Source organism: Lepisma saccharinum, chromosome 6, assembly GCF_977018435.1.
Source record: "Lepisma saccharinum chromosome 6, izLepSacc3.1, whole genome shotgun sequence".
Lineage (NCBI taxonomy): Eukaryota > Metazoa > Arthropoda > Insecta > Zygentoma > Lepismatidae > Lepisma > Lepisma saccharinum.
The window spans coordinates 29,900,780-29,920,791 of NC_139234.1; the positions used below are offsets into that span (position 1 = coordinate 29,900,780).

Genomic DNA, 20,012 nt, shown 5'->3' on the forward strand with positions numbered 1-20,012 from the left:
TAGAAATTTTGATGTTTAGTGGCTATTTTACATAATACCGCCTTTAAATGTACTTTAAAAAAATATGTATCTTACTCCCATCATTGGCGAATCCAGGATTTTTTAAAAATAGGACAAGGACGTTGGAACTGTGAGGGGAGTGGGAGAGGACTTATCCCCTCACTCATCATCAATGCGAGCAAGTTCCCCGTCCCATTCGCGTCCTAAAAAATATACATCTTTTCCAGCTTGTCTTTGGTTTTGAAGATAATCTGGAAAATATTTATACAGTATATCGCTAAGAAGTACAGGACACAAAGATATGTACAGGGTGGCTCAATAGGTCACTTAACACCCTCAGTACAAGGCCACTGCGGCATGGAATTTGAAATTGGTGATGACCAATCATTGCCTGGCCAAGGGGGAACCACATTGACGCTACCCACACGGTCGGCGGCCATCTTGATGTCCGCCATCTTGAATTCAACTTCAGAATTTTAAATGGGAAGGGGATCGTGCGACATATCAAAATCGGCTAGAATTTCACGAGAAATGCAATGGTGAAGGTTTTTTCGACGTATCTTTAACCAGTAAAAAGTTATGACTGAATTCTTGTACCAATTTGCTCCTTTTCGAGGTGTTAGAAAATTGCCTTAAAATTTGTTTTGCGCATCGGTAATGCATCGAGATCAAAGTGACGTCTATGGAGAGACGTTCGCATGCCATTGCACATTATTTTAATCGGATACATCCATGAAGAGCTGTGCATTATGAATGATTGTCGCGAACAATTTACAGTGTGACGCTTCCATTGAATTAAAAGTCCTTCACAGTGACAAGGCTAATGTTTATGTTCATAAGGAAGTTTATAAACAGAATATTCGATGATTTTTATCTGATAAATAAATTTGGACAAAAACTGGTTCATAACGTTCCCATAAGTGTTCTGGTGTTCTTCCCTCTTGAAAAAACTCTGTAAAAAGTACCTTCTTCCATAAGCAAGGATGAAAAAACCTGTTTATTTAACAAATCCAAGTAGCTCTAAGCATTTAAGGTTCCGTTGATGGAAAATTGACTAACCAATCGTGTTGCACACAGCACGCCACACCATTAACTTACCAACACTAACCATTCAGCTTTGATCTGTCAAAAATGGGTTATCAGATAAAAATCATCCAATATTCTGTTTATAAACTTCCTTATGAACATAAACATTAGCCTTGTCACTGTGAAGGACTTTTAATTCAATGGAAGCGTCACACTGTAAATTGTTCTCGACAACCATTCATAATGCACAGCTCTTCATGGATGTATCCGATTAAAATAATGTGCAATGGCATGCGAACGTCTCTCCATAGACGTCACTTTGATCTCAATGCATTACCGATGCGCTAAACAAATTTTAAGGCATTTTTCTAACACCTCGAAAAGGAGCAAATTGGTACAAGAATTCAGTCATAACTTTTTACTGGTTAAAGATACGTCGAAAAAACCTTCCCCATTGCTTTTATCGTGAAATTCTAGCCGATTTTGATATGTCGCACGACCCCCTTCCCATTTAAAATTCTAAAGTTGAATTCAAGATGGCGGATATCAAGATGGCCGCCGACCGTGTGGGTGGCGTCAATGTGGTTCCCCCTTGGCCTGATAACGATTGGTCATCACCATTTCCATGTTGCGCGCTGCAGTGGCCTTGTACTGAGGGTGTTAAGTGACTTATTGAGCCACCCTGTATATACGCAGGCAAGAATCGCACTGAAATTCATGCAAATCACCAGAGATTGAGTTTTTGTTTTAAGTCCACTTTATGCACAAATAGACTAATTGGGACAGAACGTAGCTACAGGTTAAAGATGAATTCGAACCCTATATGTTCAGCAGGTACCGAACCTGGGACACCTTGATTACAAGGCTACGACGTTACTACGCCATCGGAAAGGGGTGTAACGGGCAAACTAACTAACTAACTAACTCTCTAGCCTTCTTAAACCCGAAGGTTCATGGCTGCAGCAACACAGGCCTTCCATCTTTCCCTATCTTGAGCAAGTTCTATATAGTCTTTTCCATCCCTACCGATTTCCCTTAGGTCCATCTCGACGTTGTCCCTCCATCTTCGTCTTGGCCTTCCTACTGGTCTCTTACCATCAGGTTTCCCAACAAGAATCCTGTAAACTCCTCTTTCCTCTCCCATTCGTGCCACATGGCCTGCCCACCTAAGTCTTCTTGATTTAATTATTCTAATAATGTCTGGACATGAATACAAATTATGTAGTTCTAAATTATGTAACCTTCTCCACTCACCTGTCTCCTCATCCCTTTTAGGTCCAAATATTTTCCTAAGGATCTTATTTTCAAATACTCTCAATTTATGTTCCTCTTTCAACGTAAGGGACCAAGTTTCACACCCATATAATACTACAGGCAAAATTACGGTTTTGTATATTTTAACTTTTAGTTTCTTAGATATTAAACGAGATGACAAAAGTTTATGAAGAGAGAAGTAACATGCATTTCCTGAATTAAGCCTACTTTTTATTTCCTCTTTAATATAATTTTCATTTGTTAATATTACTCCTAAGTATTTGAATTTGGAAACTGGTTCAAACGAGTTGTTATCAATAATTAGATTTTGATTATTACCTAACACTTGGTTTCGGCCTGTAAGCATATATTTAGTTTTCTCTTTGTTAACTTCCAAACCTATCTCTTTAGCAGTTTTGAAAAATATTTTAGCATTATTCTTAATTGTATTCAAATCATCCCCCAGTAAGTCTACATCATCTGCATATGCTAACAACTGAGTCACACCATTTAATTTTAGTCCTTCTTTAGTTTCGTTTACCTTCCTAACAGCATATTCTAAGGCAAAATTAAAGAGCAATGGAGATAATGCATCTCCTTGTTTTAACCCATCATGAATTGTAAATTTGTCAGACACATTAATTCCCACACGAATTTTACTTTCTGTTTCACTGGTGCATATTTTTATCATACTAACAAGCTTCTTAGGTATTCCAAACTCTACTAATATATTATATAATTTATCTCTTTTGACCGAATCATATGCTTTTTTGAAATCAATGAATAGCTGATGGACATTTTGATTATATTCCCACTTTTTTTCAAGTGTCTGTCTGATGTGAAAAATTTGATCTGTAGTTGATCTGTTGCGTTTAAATCCACATTGATAATCACCTATCATTTCATTAGCATATGGGGTTAGTCTTGTTAAAAGAATGTTAGATAATATTTTATATGTTGTTGAGAGTAGAGAAATTCCACGGTAATTATTGCAGTTCATTTTATCACCTTTTTTAAACACAGGAACAATTATGGATTCTTTCCACTGTTGAGGGATTTCTTCTTTATTCCATATTAAACAAATTAATTTATGAATTTGACATATTAATAAATTTCCACCATATTTAATTAACTCAGCTGGTATTAAATCAATGCCAGGTGCTTTGTTATTCTTTAGCCTTTTAATAGCATCTTTAACTTCAGTCAAGTTATGTTCTGGAACTAAAGGTTCTGCTGTGTGTACTTCATTCACTTCTGATTTATCTCCTACATGGACATTTAAAAGGTCGTTAAAGTAGTTCTTCCATCTATTTAGAATATCGTTTGGGTCAGCTAGAAAATCACCGTCTTTATCTTTTATCAAGTTTACTTTAGGTTGCCACCCCTTTCTAAACTCATTTACACCTTTATATAAATCTCTGATATTTTTATTTTTGCTGTTTGTTTCAAGTTCGTTAATTTTGCGTTTCAAGTAATCTCTTTTTTTACTTCTAAACGTGCGGTTAACTTCTCGCTTTATTCTATTATAATTGTTTAGATTTGTATCATCAGAGTTATTTAACCACCTAAGTCTAGCCTGATTTCTTATTTCTATTAGATTATGACATTCATTATCAAACCATGGCTTACTTTTTCTCGGTTTATGGTATTGTTATAGAGTTCACTTTCTAATTGAGTGTGTACTGTGTTTTCTTCTGTTGCCTTCCCTCCCTTTGACGTCAAACTTTACAACTCCATCCATTTCCAAAAAGGGGCTTCAGAAACGGGTGCTAAAACTGGGGGTGGGGGTCAAGGACTGTTTATTTCCCTTTGCCGATAAGGTATAGTGCGGGAGCAAAAGTGGGGCAGATGAAATGGAAGTAAAGATCTGGAGATATGAGTACTTTATTTTTATCGCCTCTCAAACCCTGCCAGAGAAGGAACGTTTCCAGATTTTGCCTGAATTTACAACCATGCCGAAGTGTCAACAAATTTCAAGTCATTCATGTTTGACACTTTATTCATGTTGACATTCATGTTTTAAAATCTCCACTAAGGAGCACATGCTGAGGACCACAGAATATAGGGTAGTTGGGTATAACGGCCAATACATAAAAGACCTACTGGTGTACAAATTAACAAATAAAATTACCCTAGTGTATATCTGCTGGTAGTTGTGCGTTTATGTTTTTTCTTGTGTAGAGATTGTTATGTGTTTGGGTGTATTGTGCAGTAGTTGTGCTGTGTAGTGTGTTTGGGTTTGTCTTGTGTAGTAGGTGTGGTGTCTAGTGTGTTTGTGTTTATCTTGTGTAGTAGTTCTGATGTGCTTGTATGTGGGTTTGTCTTGTGTAGTAGTTATGCTGTCTAATGTGTTATGATGTCTAATGTGTTTCTATTTGTCTTGTGTAGTATCAGTGGTGTGTATGTATGTGTCTTGTGTTGTAGTTGTGCTGTCTAGTATGTTTGTGTAGTAGTTGTGCTGTCTAGTATGTTCGTTTTGCATACTAGTTGTGCTGTCTAATTTGTTTGTGTTTGTCTTGTGTAGTAGTTGTGGTGTGTTTGTGTTTATATTGTGTTATAGTTGTGATGTGTTTGTGTGTGCCTTGTGTAGTAGTTGTGCTGTCTAATGTGTTTGTGTTCGTCTTCTGTAGTAGTTCATCCATTCATATTGGGGGTTAGGCGTAGAGCTGACAACTCTGCACTGTAAAAAGCCATGTCAAGAATCAGCAATATAAGGCCATGGATGTTCCCAAGGTAAAATATTCCGGAGGTGTAACGGGCAACCCCGTAGAAATTCACTGCTTCTGTTTCCAGTTTTCCTTTTAAATATACCAGGTTTTGTACGTTCAGGCGCGGTCGCGTTTAACATTAAACCCAATGTAAACCATTAAACCGTTTGTAAGATATTTGAGGATGTATGATTGATTTGGTTTATTTTACTTCACTTTTCTGCCACTTTAATCGCGAAGATGAGGATTAATGGTGATACGATGAAATTAATGAAGGGACACTCACAAAGTACACCCATGTTCAATCATGGATTCGAACCCGGCACCCCCGGTGTAATAGCGCACTGTGTTAACCAATCCGCCACCGAGGTTTGTTTATTGTTTGGATGCGCCACTTCTATGGTTTATGCAGTGGCGAAGCGTGGTGTTACTGAAAGGATAGGCACAGTCGTGCGAGTTCGTGTTGTTATGGGTGCGACTTTTTTAAAATATAAAAAAAATAACATTTAAAGTTATTTTTTAAAATGTAACAACATATTCTTGCATCTATCAACGAACCTGAATAGTAACTATTGATGTATGCTAACTCGTAAATCGTATTTCTTGATTTTATTGTAAATTGATGCTTTAGATGTCATTCGAGTGGCAGTCCTCAATGTTCCGATGCCCCTTCTTTCTTCCTATGCCCGGTAATAGGCTTTCATGCTTGTTTTTGTTGCATTCCAGAGTAATACAAGTCATTATTCCCCTTGTTCACTTAACGCTCACAACAATGAAAGTCGGCCCACGTGGCGGAGTGGTTAGCACATCGCGCTACGACGCCAGGGGTCCTGGGTTCGAATCTCGGCCTGGGCATGGATGTTCCTGAGTGTCCATTCGTCAATTTCATCATATCAACACTCTTCCCAATCTTTGCAAATTAGCCAAAAGTGGCACAAAGAGCGAAGTAAAAAAGACACAAATCAATCAAAGAACAATAAAAGAATAAATAAACGATAAGAAAAAACAAGATAAAATATAACAATAAAACAACAACGCAACAGGAGTGAATCGAGAAACTAACGAAGACGCAGAACACTGTGATAGAAACATTTTCTTTTCCCCTCGGAACAAGTTGTCTTTGCCTTTCTACCCTCACCTTTCCTTTCCCCTCGTTGGACACCCCGCGCTGGATAAGAAACAGATGTGAAGCCCAGTTTGTACCGTGTGTCCAGCGTTGCCAACCTCCCAATCATGAAAAGTGTGCTGATTAAACTCTTAAATTTTGCTAAATGCAATTAAAATATGCTCGGATGACTTAGGCCTTAAGTTCGTTTTATGCATTTATTTTGGGGGGAGTTTTGATGTGAACATGCGTTGTTGATTAGTTAAACAATATTGGTAATTTCCCCCATTAAATTAATTACAATGGTTTAACCAATATAATTGGTTCAATATAATGATTGAAAAAATTGAGAAAATTCGACGACTACAAAAGGCGGCGTCTTGTTTTATCTGTGATCCCAACTTTCTAGCAATTTCCTTCAATAAAATGTTCCTCGTGAGCTAAGTAAGGAAAGATACAGAAAAGATGAAAAGAAGACTGTGGGCCAGATGTGGCTGGACAACCTGCACACACCTGGACGCAAGCAAAACAACCTGCGCAGACCCGCGACTCCTGTGCACCGTACTCCCGCGAGGAGGGGAGGGGGAGAGTGGATTATGCTTCCTTATGGCCCGAGCTGAAGGGAAGAAGGGAAAGCTGCGCGGGGACTTTTCGGCCAAGGTTTTTTTCCATGTGGTCGATCTATACCTTTTGTTTGAAACAATAAGATCTGCGATATTTTAGTTTTTTTTTTTCAAAATATGTTCCTCTGAATTCAATTTATCTGTCTCCCAGGAGCGCATGATTATAGATGATGCTATATTTTACCATTATTCCAAACACAGAGTGCTAGGTGCCAACGAAGTTCAAATTGTACTACGTTTAGCACAAATATGCTAGGGTTGGCCTCACTGCGTGAGGCCGGACTCACTGTGTCCATTTCGGGCGAACGCGCCCCTGAAATTATGCTCTCCCGCATGAATCACATAGAACGTTATGGGACCAGCCAAGGCCCTCGGGGAAATGGCTCGACATCGACTATAGAGCCTCTGGCAGGGATGGAAATTTGTGGAAATTATCGTAAGACCCAGAATTTCAATTTTCTTGTATTAAGGCGTCGTTTAATCTGTAATAGCCAAATATATTAGGGTAGGCCCGGCCTCCGGGCCTCTTAAAAGGCTTCGTCACTGGGTTTATGTATTAGTATGCATAATGGTGCACCGGCACATTTTTCTGTAACTCCGAGATGGTATCCAACTCGAAGATATGGGTAACAATGGATCGGTAGATGTGGGCCTATAACTTTGTCTCCCAGATCACCTGACTTGAATCCTTTGCATTATTGTGTCGGAGTCGTCCGAAAAGCGTAGTGTACAGCACTCACGTTAAGCCAGTTGCAGAATTTCGGCATCGGGTTGAGTTTGCCAGGTGTATTTGGAAGAATTCGAAACACAATGCTTAGAAGATTGCAATATTGAGTACGTACGTAAGCAAGAACAACATTTCGAACAACATCTGTAACACAGTGCAACATGTAAAATTTAACTTTGTACACTTGCCTCAATTAGTACTACGGCAGTTTGTTTCTTTATACAGCATATTTGCAGAAGATACAATTCAACATACAAGGGTATCAATATACTGTATGGAACACAACTTAATACTAACTTCGTTGGCCCTGTACACTTGAAATCGTATATTTAATCATAGCCCGCTACGACCCTGCCAGCCTCGGCACTCGACCAGTTTGCATGTTATTCTAAGAACTTACAAGTTCTGCCGCTACTCACCAAATGACGCTGATGCCCGACTACTGTGCTTCTACCAAGACGCTTAAAACAGATGAACTTTACTTTTTTCTTGTAGGTTTTGCTTTAAACACACTCTGGGAAAGAGAGGCACATCATTTTCGATGAATTCTAATAATTGTCTACGAAACACCAATAAAACTTGGCGATGTGCATCATTTGATTTTTGTCACTTTTACAAATTATGTCCATACAAATGCCGAACTACAGGAGGGGTTGATATTTGTGTGTTGCATTTGGAGCAAGACATGATTTCTATTTTATAACTTTTATCGTTACAAATCCTGCAACATAAACAAAGGATGATAGTTGTACTGATTTCTGCAGAGATCCTGAAAAGAATTAAGAAATTATATTAAATTAAATTAAAATGTAAGAAAGTGATTGATCTATGCTATGAATAAAAAACAAAAATAACTTATCTATATACTAAATGATTATGACACATTTGCGTAGCCAGCGGGGAGCAAGGAGGGCCATTACCCCAGGAAAACTAGTGTCGTGAAAAATAAGTAATTTGGTTCATTGTGTTTTATACGTGAAAAGTAAAATAAATAATGTTAGGGTTCGAATCCCGGACTGGGCGTGTGTTCTTTATGATTGTCCTCTCATCAATTTCACATCACTCATTGCCATCTTTATCTTCACGATTAACCAAAAAGTGTCAGAAAAGCGAAGTAAAATAAACCAAATCAATCATTTATATATTTCTATATTACGCCTCTTTTCTACCTCTTGGGTTAAATGCGACGATGAGGATGAATGATGAGCCGAAGGAATGGCAATGGGACAGACATGATACAACCATACCTGTCCAATGTCCGAACCTTGGACCTCTGGTTTCGTAGCGTGTTATACTCAGTGGAATTCTTAGGAAGAAAAACTGTAAAAGTAGGGTGAAAAGAAGCAAAGTTGTACGATGCATAAAAAGCCATGTTTAGTTCTTCTAAAACCTTCCAATTATCGAGTTCGTGTTTTAAGTCCACTGTATGCACAGTAAGGCTAATCGGGGATCCGAACCACTATGTGCCTCCACCGGGTATCGAACCCGGGACCCATTGATTGCAAGGCGGCGACGCTACCACTGCGTCATCGAGGAGGCCCAGAAAAACTTACAATTAGTCAGTAAAATTAATATTGAGGGACAAGGCCTGTAAAGAGTTCTTTCATTCGGTTGCGCGTGGTCATCACATCGAGTCCCATAGTTTCGAGAGCAGAATTTGCTTTCATATTGCTTTCAAGTACTTCCCAAATTGTCCTCACGATGTTGGAACAGCACAGAAATTTTGGAACTAATACAAGCAGGCACATACCCAGGGAAGGGGCTCGGGGGCTGCAGTCCTTTCCCGAAATCCTACAAATATCTGATTTTAATAATGTGTAGTAGTAATTAAACTTACTTCATTAACAGGATTAAACATCTTGTATATGGTAAGTTGCAATATACCAAGAAATTCATCTTCAGCGCATTTACTCCTCCCCCCAACCTTTTCGCCTTTAGATGGCGGCTGCCGATAAGGGATAAGCCCCTTCCGAAATCAAATTCTGGCTACCAGCCTGACCACCAGCGATCGAACCTTGAACCTTTCGATTGATTGATTAACTGAACTGGTATTTTAAGTCCACTTTATGCACAGTAAGGCTAATCGGGACTGGACTTACAGTTTAAAGTGAGATCCGAACAATTATGTGCCTCCATCGGGAATCGAACCCGGCCAAAGAAGAGAGAGTAATGATTTGAGCGTGTGGGAACTTTGTTTTATCCAGTGCCATCATATATTCAGTTTTCCACACACAAATAAGATTAATTTTAAGAAATTACACGTGTGCATATAATTTCTTATCGTCATCATTTCCCAAGTGAACAATCAGATGCCATAGAAGACTCGGGCCCGCCTTTGAACTAATAGATACCGGATTCGATTCCGGTATGAACTGTATACATGAGATGCCTAGCTTGAACTCATTACCCACACATTTCATATTTACACTGTTGCCAATACTTGTAAACCTGGTTCCAGCACTTTATATCTAAAACCACGGAAAAGGGTTTTATCTACTTCTCAATTTTTTTCCAGCAAATTTACAAATCTAAAGACTAATAACATTGTTCTTGGTGTATCAGCCATTAAGCTAATGAGTTCATTCTGCATTTAATTTCCCGAATAATGGCTGTGTATTTTGCGAGAGTATATCCGTAGACTATTGGGGACTACAGAAGAAAATGATATTCCTATCTAATTTATTGATTGATTTTGTTGGTGTTTTAAGCAGGCGCGGCTCGTGCATTATTTACCTGGGGGTTCACTGAAGTCATGTGACACATATTCAGTTTCCGCAAATAGACTTCCTTCGCCTAACAAAAGGATGGGGGGAGGGCTTAAAAGATTTGTCCAGAATTTTTCCATCTGGGAGTATAAGGTTTCATAGTAGGGGTGTGTGAATAAATATAGGGCTGAAACTACAATAAATTGTGCCTTTATGGAAAAAGTGATGTTTTGTTGGAAAATCATGGACGTCCTCAAGTAGGGGCAAGGAAGATATTGTTTTCCCAGGACGGGCAAAAAACACTCCTTCAATCTGAAGTTACTGCAACGCTTTTATAATAATTACCATAAATTACTGTGACAGAAATTAAATTATATGCGTATAATATATAATTTTTGGTTGATATTCAATTTCCATGGGGGGCGGCTCCCTGTTCCCCTTCCAGACGTCCATGCCGACCACACACGCTTTTTTTTCAGTGGACAAGGAAGTTTGTTTACGTTAATTGTGTGCATTTCTATCGGTCATTTCTTATCTGCGCGGACAGCAACGCCTACACTGCATCAAATGACATAACCTAGGTAAAGTCCATCCCTCGCTTCACTCGTAGCATCATTTAATACTTTCCAACAAGGATCCAAGCACTTCAAAAACTAACAAACTTGAGACATTGACATGGAGCGACAGCGAGTCACGTCTTCGCGCCATTCTTTCTCTTTCGCGAACCCGAAGTGTTTCCACCTTCAAGGAAAAATCTCTGAATGCATGCACGAGCTATTTTGGTAACGTATCTCCATTATTTTAATTCATCGCATCTAATTCCAGCTTTTATTTGTTTCCACTCATCCATCTCTGCCACAATCTTGCATTTATTCCAAGAAGTTCGGTGCAAAAAAGATACAAAGAGAAGATTGAATATGTAATGCGTGCGCTTCAAACTTGAACCCCACACAGCAACACTGGAAGGGAGGAAGCAGCGAGAATGGAGACTTGTTCCGAGGCTTCTGCGAGAGAACGAACTGCGCATGCCTGTTGGTTGGAGACATAGGTTCGCCAGTATCCTGTTCCATGTATTTTGCCCTATTCCCGCACGAAGCTTTCACAATGGCACGAGCTGTCCTGTGGGGGTTCAACTGAGGGTCTGCATCAGGGCGGCCGATTCGCGGTTTCTTCTTCTCAGCAAAAGAGTTCGCCTTATTACGGACACAAATACACGACTTATTGTGTAGAAATTTTGGCGAAATAATGTGAAAATGAAAAGACATTGTTTATTGTTCATTCTCGAGGTGATTACCGTATATTACTGGGGGTTCACTGATCCTGTGCGCTATAGAGCCAACCGCGCCTGGTTTTAAGTCCACTTTATACACAGTAAGGCTAATCGGGACTGGTTCTACAGTGTAAAGTGGGATCCAAACCACTATGAACATCCACCGGTTATCGAACCAGGAACCCCTTGATTACAAGGCGACGATGCTAACATGTGCCACCGAGGAGGCCCTTGATCCTCTTCTTTCCAAGACTATATATATATATATATATATATATATATATATATATATATATATATACATACATATATAATGTATGTATACAGCATAGGCCTATATGGTGTATAAATAGTTTAATTTGTAATAGTTTGATATAAAAAATCTTACGATTGGGACCCACCCCAAACTGATCAACCTAGCTACGACCCTATGTTATTCCCTTTTCAAATAATTCAAAGTAAAGCATTTCCATAATATCGAATCATTGTTTGTCCTCCTCAACGGAAAAAAGTATTGTTTGTCTTGCTGGAAAATATTTGTCCCCTACCCTGGGAAAAAAATAAGTTTCCTTTGCATGAAGGTACCTTATGGTATGCTGTTAGGGCTTCACACATTCTCGATTTCGGACATAGTGGAAGTGGTGTGATCAGCACCACGCTCCGGCCGCATTTACTCACACAGGGCTTCCGTTATGTACCCACTGATCGGAACCTGGGTGAGGCAGTCCCGCTTATGCAGGGATACCGGTTGAACACCCGAGATGACCACACAGGGTACTGAACCGCCCCCCCCCCCCCAATGATAGTCTGAAGCCCTAACCACTGGACCACTGCGGTTCCTTCTTCTTTAATTAACGTATTCGAAATTCACAAGGGGAAAGAATCCCTTTACTTATAAAAGAGTACACAATAATAGAATATGAGTGGTAAACACTTTTGAAGGTTTTTCCAGCATGCTATGAAAACACGGGTCATTGTTGAATAACCAACTTCGAGCGGCAAAGTTGGATATAATATTCGAAATATTGGAACAAGTCCCAGGTTAATAGGAACAACATTCATGAGTTTGCAGCGTTTGCCGCTACTTTGGAAGTTAAACTACTATAGCTTATATATTTAGGTCTGCTTGATTTAACTTGTATTAATAGAGGTTCGACTTTGCCACTTTGTAACTTCCAACATACATAACATAGCAATTGAACATCTATTTAATAACAGCGTAAATGAACACAGGTGGCCATGCAAAGCAGTGGCGACTCGTGTTTTTTTTTTTTGAGTGTAGGAAGAAGTTATGGTAAACCGAGGGTTTGGAAAATGCGTTCAATTATAGTCGCAGTATTGCTTGTACTATCCATTGCATTTAGGATGTTAGCTGTAGGCCCATGCACAAGGTAGAGCAAGGGGCACCTGCCCCCCTTGAACTATAAAATATTTAAATGTGACCAGGACCGGATTAAGTTGGGTGCTATTGATGCTGCAGCATTAGGGCCATTCCTGAAATAGGCCCAGATGAAAACAGACGAGAATTTTCCGAAAGCTGAAGTTTTCTTTTGCTTATATTAACATGAAAATATTTTCTTTTGCTATATTAACCTGAAAATAAATCTTAGAATGAAATTTGGAGCCCCTATTTCGCATGCCTAGACACAGCGTTACTTATTATAGTTACTATTATTCTTTGCGCTGTGACGTAACTATAACGTCATTGTGTTTATTGTTCACCAAGCATCAGGCCCAATTTCGTCTTAATCCGACCCTGAATGTGACCCTATAAAAACCTACGAAAATAACATTAACGATATTTCAGATTTTGCAAGAATTTTGATTTTGTCCCCCTTCCTGTTGTCCTGTGGTTTGAGGATAATAAAAAGTGCTGCTTAAACTCTGAAATTAAGCCAAATGCTTCTAAATTGTGCTAGAATTTATTATTAGTTATTTTTTTCGGATAGCTGTAACTATGCACCTACATTTCGACTTTTGAACTTGCGTTACTTAACAGTTATGAAATATTGTAAATTTTTCCACAAAATTGTTTACAATGGCTCAACAACGAAGTGAGTTCTTCATAGAACTTAAAAAGGTTTGATAAAATTGTTTGTTCACCCCTAACTTTCAACCGATATCCTGCCCTAAAATTTCCTCACTAACTAAATCGGGCAGGATAAAGGAAAGATAGAGGATGGATCGTGTCATGGTTGTAAAAAACTGTCGCTGGGTCAGCACACTCCCTTTCGATTGAAATATGCCCGTTGGTAAAGTAGAAATAAGATTTGGACATCATATTATTTTTATTTCCTGAAAACATATACCTTTGAATTCGATTTCCATCTCCCAGGGACTGGCGTTTGCAGATTATGCTAGATTTCTACCATTATCAAAAAAGCAGGGTGCTAGGTGCCAACGAAAATCAAACTGTGCTAGGTTTAGTACCATTTGGCTGGGGTTGGCTTCGCTGATTGAGGAAAAACCTGCTGGTTCCTCGTCTCTCGCCGATCTTCGCAACCTTCCCCTCCTCCCTTGGACTGCCCCATCTACCCTCCACCCATCTGTCTGTAGGATGACCGCCGATGTTCCTCCGCGAGCGATAGCAAAGCCTGTGACCATCGTCTCTTTTTGCTGCGGCTGGAGCAAGAGAGAGCAGTCAACTCTTGACAGTAGTAGCTAACCTAGACAAATGTACGTACATTACACTCATAATTTTATAACACGCATTAAACTCCTAAAAAAGTAGAGAACTGGAAATTAGTATAGAATGAACTGTAGGAAATTCCTCACTTCCTACATGGAGGAATCGCCCCTGATGCAAAGTCTGCTCAGCACCAGTCAGGGTTGAGCGCATCTAGTGGAGAAATGTGGAATTTCAGCCAGCACAGAAAATCATATTTGTGAGGGCGAATGTGCCGAGACTGTAAGGATCGTAGCGTAGGTGTGTATTTGTTTTACTTTGGTCTTCCAACAAATACGTCCGTGGCGTAAGTTTTGTTTTTGATATTCGGTTCTAGCTAGCGATGGCTCGACAGTTTTGGTGCCAATGAGAAACGAGGAAAAAGTTGTCTGCTGGCCAGCGAGGAGCGAATGGAAGGCAGAAGAGAGACACTTACGTAGATGCTGTTGCCACATTGCGGTCTAACTCACGTGTTTTGTTTGTGTCTTGTTGAAGAAGCTCGTTTTGTAAGCGTGGTGCTGATTAGTGTGCATTTTAAAGTATCCAGGATGGAATTTATTCTGGTGATATTTGTGTCATCTTAGCTGGAACATTCAGGAAGGGGAATTGTGTATATTTGTGCACTTTCGCATATTTTATTCACAGCTTGACTTTGGCTTTCCCCAGCACAGAGTTCACGCGGTAGGCAGCAGCAACGCCGCGTGGTTTCTGCTAGAAAAGCCAGCGATCAGCAAGCGCGAGAAGCGGGACAGGTTGTAACAAACGCGGTATAGTGTTCCCTTAGTGGGCAAATGTGAAAGGAGAACAGCGCACGATAAGGATGGGTATCAACAAACATGTCAGTGGCGGATCTTAGCAAATCATTCATACATTCCCAATTATCTCGCGAACAGTTAATTTACAGGCCCATATCGACAGATTTTTTTTGCTTCTACTAGTGCGTAGTTTTCGCCTTTCTAATTTGAACCATCACCTTTGAATTACCCTGTACATATTTAGCCCTGAGCAGAAATGAAATTGTAAACATCAGTTGGTTGATTTCAAAACCTGGCCCCCCTCTTCCAATCCAAAATAAATTCCAACGTCTCTGAAAGAGGGATGCATCTTCCTTTTGTTGCGAGTGCAGGCCAAATGGGAACGTCACTTACACTCATTTTGTTTCGCGACTTTGCTGTAGAAGGTTTATGTTGTTTAACTGAAATATTGTTGTATTTACCCAGTACTCGAAGTGGAAATTCCTAGATGGGGTGTATTTGTGGGTAGGTGGGGGATATTTGTATGGAACAACAGGGAGACAATGCAGTAAGTGCGAGATGCTTATCATCCTAGAAAAATATTAGATATGTTTTATGAAAATATTCTTAATAAAACACCCAAAATGCTGATCAAGGCAGAATTTATTGTCAAATAAACACTCCCTAAACGTGACGTTTCATCCTTACAGCAAGGTCTTCTTAAGAACAAAATAAATAAATAAAATTTTAACTGATGGATGGCAATCCTATTGCCCCCCCCCCCCCAACTTAGAGCACTGTATTTACCACATTTCAGGACTCATTCCTTCCATGCCAACTGGATGTAGCCATCTCCCTTAATTTCCCAAACTGTGAACTTAGGGGGGAAAAGTTGAGTTGTCCAAGTTCTGATGTCAGTGGTCACTTGTACAGCCACTATTTTTTTATTGTACATCCTGTGTCATTTTAAGGAATGGAATGCTGTTGTCGTATGCTTATTGGCATTTTATTACAATTCCTGGAAGGAAAGGGAGAAGAAAGTGGAAGGAAAAGGAGAGCAAAGTGAACATAGAAAACATTTTACACACACACACACACAACACTGACTTTTGTTAAAGATCCTGTAGCAACAATCTGTTCGAGGAACTGAAATAAAAAATTCACCCAGGGTGGATTGATAAACGAGTAAAAGAAACTCGTGTCTCAACATTAGGTTGATTGATATCAGTAAAAATTTGCATTATTTCTTCTGATCATGTCTATAATTAGTAAGCTATATTGTAGCGCTAAAGTAAATCTGTTTTCCTTCCTACTATCAAAAATATAGGTGTCACAGAAAAAAAAAAGTTGGTATGGAACAATTTATTTTCTCAAACAAGGAAGTAGGAAACAGTACATTTTGTTAACATCACACTCACTTTACAACTTTCAATCATTAAGAACAACTAGAGATAATTAGCAAAAATATATATATGTATATACAGCTCCCTTGAGGAATGTACATTAATATATGAAAACTATATACACTTCATGCTTTACAATTGAATCCATACATGGTAAATTTGAACAGTTCACACAACAATTACCTCCCTAAACAGATTTAAAATTATATTTTGGCATACTAAAACAACTCTGTCCTTGCATAATAGTCATGAAGTCTGTATATGTGAGTAAAGTCTACACCATTAAGCACAGAAGATATTTTTGTAGTACTTCCTAAAGTTGCATTTGCATAGCTTCATTGTTACAAGATGCAATATTAGATTTATAGATATACTTCTTGGTAAAGAGTCAGCATGATACATTCTAGTGTATAGTCAACAAAAATAAAATGAGGGACATATCTACCAATCAAAAATTGGTATTTTTAAAAATAAATCACACCAGTTTTAAAAAATACATACTACAGATGAACTAAAACCTCACAAAGAATCACTTCAAGTGCAAAAGTAGATGGACTATCAAAGTGGTGGGGTTGGGAGGGTTCTGTTCACGGTGACATGTGTAGCGAAAGAAAGGAGTATTTTATTATGTTATTTAACATCCCTTTAGTTTCAACGTGATTATGAGAAAAGATGTTTAGATGAAAGTTCAAACACCATTGAACAGCAATGCAACGATGGGACTTAACTGAAAAGATAATAAAATATGCAGCTACGAAAATAACAACCCTCCTCCCAAACCTTTCACAAAATTCATGGGAATATTCCTTACCGGGAGAACAAATGATGCCTATACACGGCAAAGTGATTTCTTCAAATTTAATTTTAAAAAAATGGAATTTGGATTTATAAAGAAAATTAACTTAAGAAATGATAAAATAGAGACGAAATAAAAAAAAAAAAAACTAATTGAAAGATGCCGTAGTTATAAAACTGTTATTTTAACTTCCAAATTTTCAACTTTATTCCCAAAGCTTTCACAAGTTAATGCTATTTTAACATAATGTCATAACAAGCAATTAATAGGATCACGATTTTCTATAATAAATAAAATAAAAAAAGTGATACTGACAAATGTAAAATGTCTTCATGACTTGTCTCTCAAGCTAAATCAAACCACCAGAATACACCTTATGTATACATGAGAAAAAAATATGTGCCAAACTTTCTACCATGAGTAGTGTGTGCAAGAAAGGAAGATGAAACTGCAATTGCTATGGAGATGATTCTATATTGAATGTAGATTACACATTTCCAAGATGTTCTAGCTCTCATAGTGCAACATCATCACAATTTCTAGTCTTTGGGCGATTTGGCATAAAAGTCGAGCCTTTCCATCTTCTTCTGATCTTCCACTATTCTCTTTATTCTATGTACCTCCAGCCTTACTTTTCTCACATTCTCCACCACCTGCTCTTTTCACAAATGCCTCGTGTTTCTTTGGCCCTTTTTCCCACTCCCTGTGCACTGCATGTTCTCATGTGAAACAAGGTGGCTTTGTGTATTTGAGAACAATGATTACTCCCTCTCTTTTTTAATATAGTTCTCCAACATAAATCCTACCAGTAACAAACTTGGAAGAAATTTTGAAAATAACAAAACATTAAGGCTGAGCTGATACCATTTTGGACCGAAACTGATACCTAAAAATTGAATAATTGAAAGTTGTTCAAAATATTGATCAATATTAGTGTGTAAGCATTCTACTCAATTAAAAATGTCTGATTATAAATTATTAAAATACATATTATGTAATCACAAAATCCAGTTTTCCGGTAAAAGTTGGTGCAAACTAAAGAGAAAGTTTGAATTTGGCATAATTTCCAGGATAAATAGACTCCACGAAAAGCGTCACGTCGCTTTATTGCAGATCCTGTAAAAGATCAAAATGTGAAAAAGTATCAGGTGGTAAAGGTAAATAAATTCCAACCAATACATTCTGATACTGATACCACTGGCATTGGCTCAGCACTACAAAACATCATAGTTAATGCCATAATAAATATATTTTTCTGTTCCACTTTCTTGTCTCCTCACGCAAAAAATGTATAAAAAATGTTTCATTGTAATAAAAACCAAGTGATAATAAATGTCTTAAAAGCAAGCACCATTCTTGTTCAGGACACTATGTAATTGATGACTTGAGACAAGGACAATATACATAAATGTGACGACCTCTTAAATGTTTATTTTCTTACATCCAATAAAAATAACATTATCAGTAGGCTCATATTGTCAAGAAATATTGACTAGATAAAAGCTTTACCACAAATGATTTACATCAGTTTATAATTTCATTTGAAATAACAACAAATAAAATTTCCAATAAGCTGCCTGTCTGCTTTGTACATTCAAATACAAACATAACATAACAATAACACGATAAGACAAATACCGTACCTCATTATAACAGAAAAATGGCATAAAATGTAAATAATGTACACAATGTAAATGCATCTTGCGTACATTCATGATCTAATAGGAAATGAGTACTATTAAAGTAAAATATAAATTTAATATTCTGCCATAAAATTTAATTAGCCTTTCTGTTATTTGTACCGGCTTTATTTTACTTTGCTTTTCCACTTGACCATGATGCTACACCGCACTGAAAAAACATAAAATCACAATTTCGCAGCATTTTTGGGTGTGTTTGCTATACCATCATAGAATGTCTGAATTGTATAGATAGATTGGAGTCAAATGACTAGACATTACAAATATTATGGAGAATGCTTCCAAGAATTTAAATTAGAAAAAAAGTGTGTAGCTCATTGGATACAAGATTCTCACAAAAAAAACAACATAATATTTAAAGTTGAAATACAAACATCATGATGTGACAAAAAATAAAAACACTCGAAATTTCTTCTATCAGATAAAAATCTTCAACAAATACAAACAATTTAGCATTTGAATGACCAAATGAACTATACCAAAAGCAGAAATAGCATTAAAAGTAATTGGGAAGTAATTTGCCTACACAAATTTAATACTCTTCATTTTCTTTATCCTGACATGTACAGAATTTTCATATAGACATAATTGGTGAATTATAAAATTAAAGCATAATGTGTATCTCACGTGTGCAGCAAACTTCTTTGTTTTAGCCAGATGAAGTGGAAGAAATAAGAACATCAATGCAAGAAAGAAAGACATCATGCTTTTTGATGTAGTATCAGTAAAATGTTGGAAAGGATGAAGTTTTGCTGCCATTCTTATGCTTCTTCCATTTTATCCCATGCACTACAAAGAATTATAAAATGTTAGGAGATAAATATTATCACTGCTTTATTTGAATCAAATATTTACTTTGACTATCTGGCACTGTAATTGTAATAACATTTTTATTTGTTTCATAAGCTTAAAATATGTAAGAGGGCTATCCAGAAAGTCACTCATGTTTCGGCGGGGTGCCACTAGGGGCGGGGCGAGCGCCGCCATTTTGTACAGGGACTTCCGCCCGTTCAGCACGTATCCAGCTGTGGACGTGTGAAGTTCATGTCGCTTTTGCTCTGTTCATAATACATTGTTAACATGAGTGCTCCGATTGAAAATCCCGCCAGTTGTGAAGTGAGGTCGGTCATACGATTTTTGTTGGCGAAAGACACTAAACAGATTGACATTCATCGACAACTGTGTGAAGTTTATGGTAAAGATGTGATGAGTGAAAGTGGAGTGAGGCGTTGGTGCCTCATGTTTAAAGATGGCCACACAAACGTTCACGATGAAGGCCGAACTGAGCGACCGAGC

The 20,012-nt window shown here is 38.0% G+C and overlaps 1 protein-coding gene across 1 annotated transcript in view; it reads right to left on the reverse strand.

Moving 5' to 3' along the window:
* Positions 1 to 16,205: 16,205 nt before the first annotated feature.
* The window catches only part of LOC145988654 (RING finger protein 141-like), a 37,364-nt gene continuing 33,557 nt past the window's right edge, over positions 16,206 to 20,012 (reverse strand). Inside the window, exon 6 of the mRNA XM_083123710.1 lies at positions 16,206 to 19,505. The gene's annotated coding sequence lies outside the window, so the exon portion shown is untranslated. The remainder of the gene's footprint in view (positions 19,506 to 20,012) is intronic.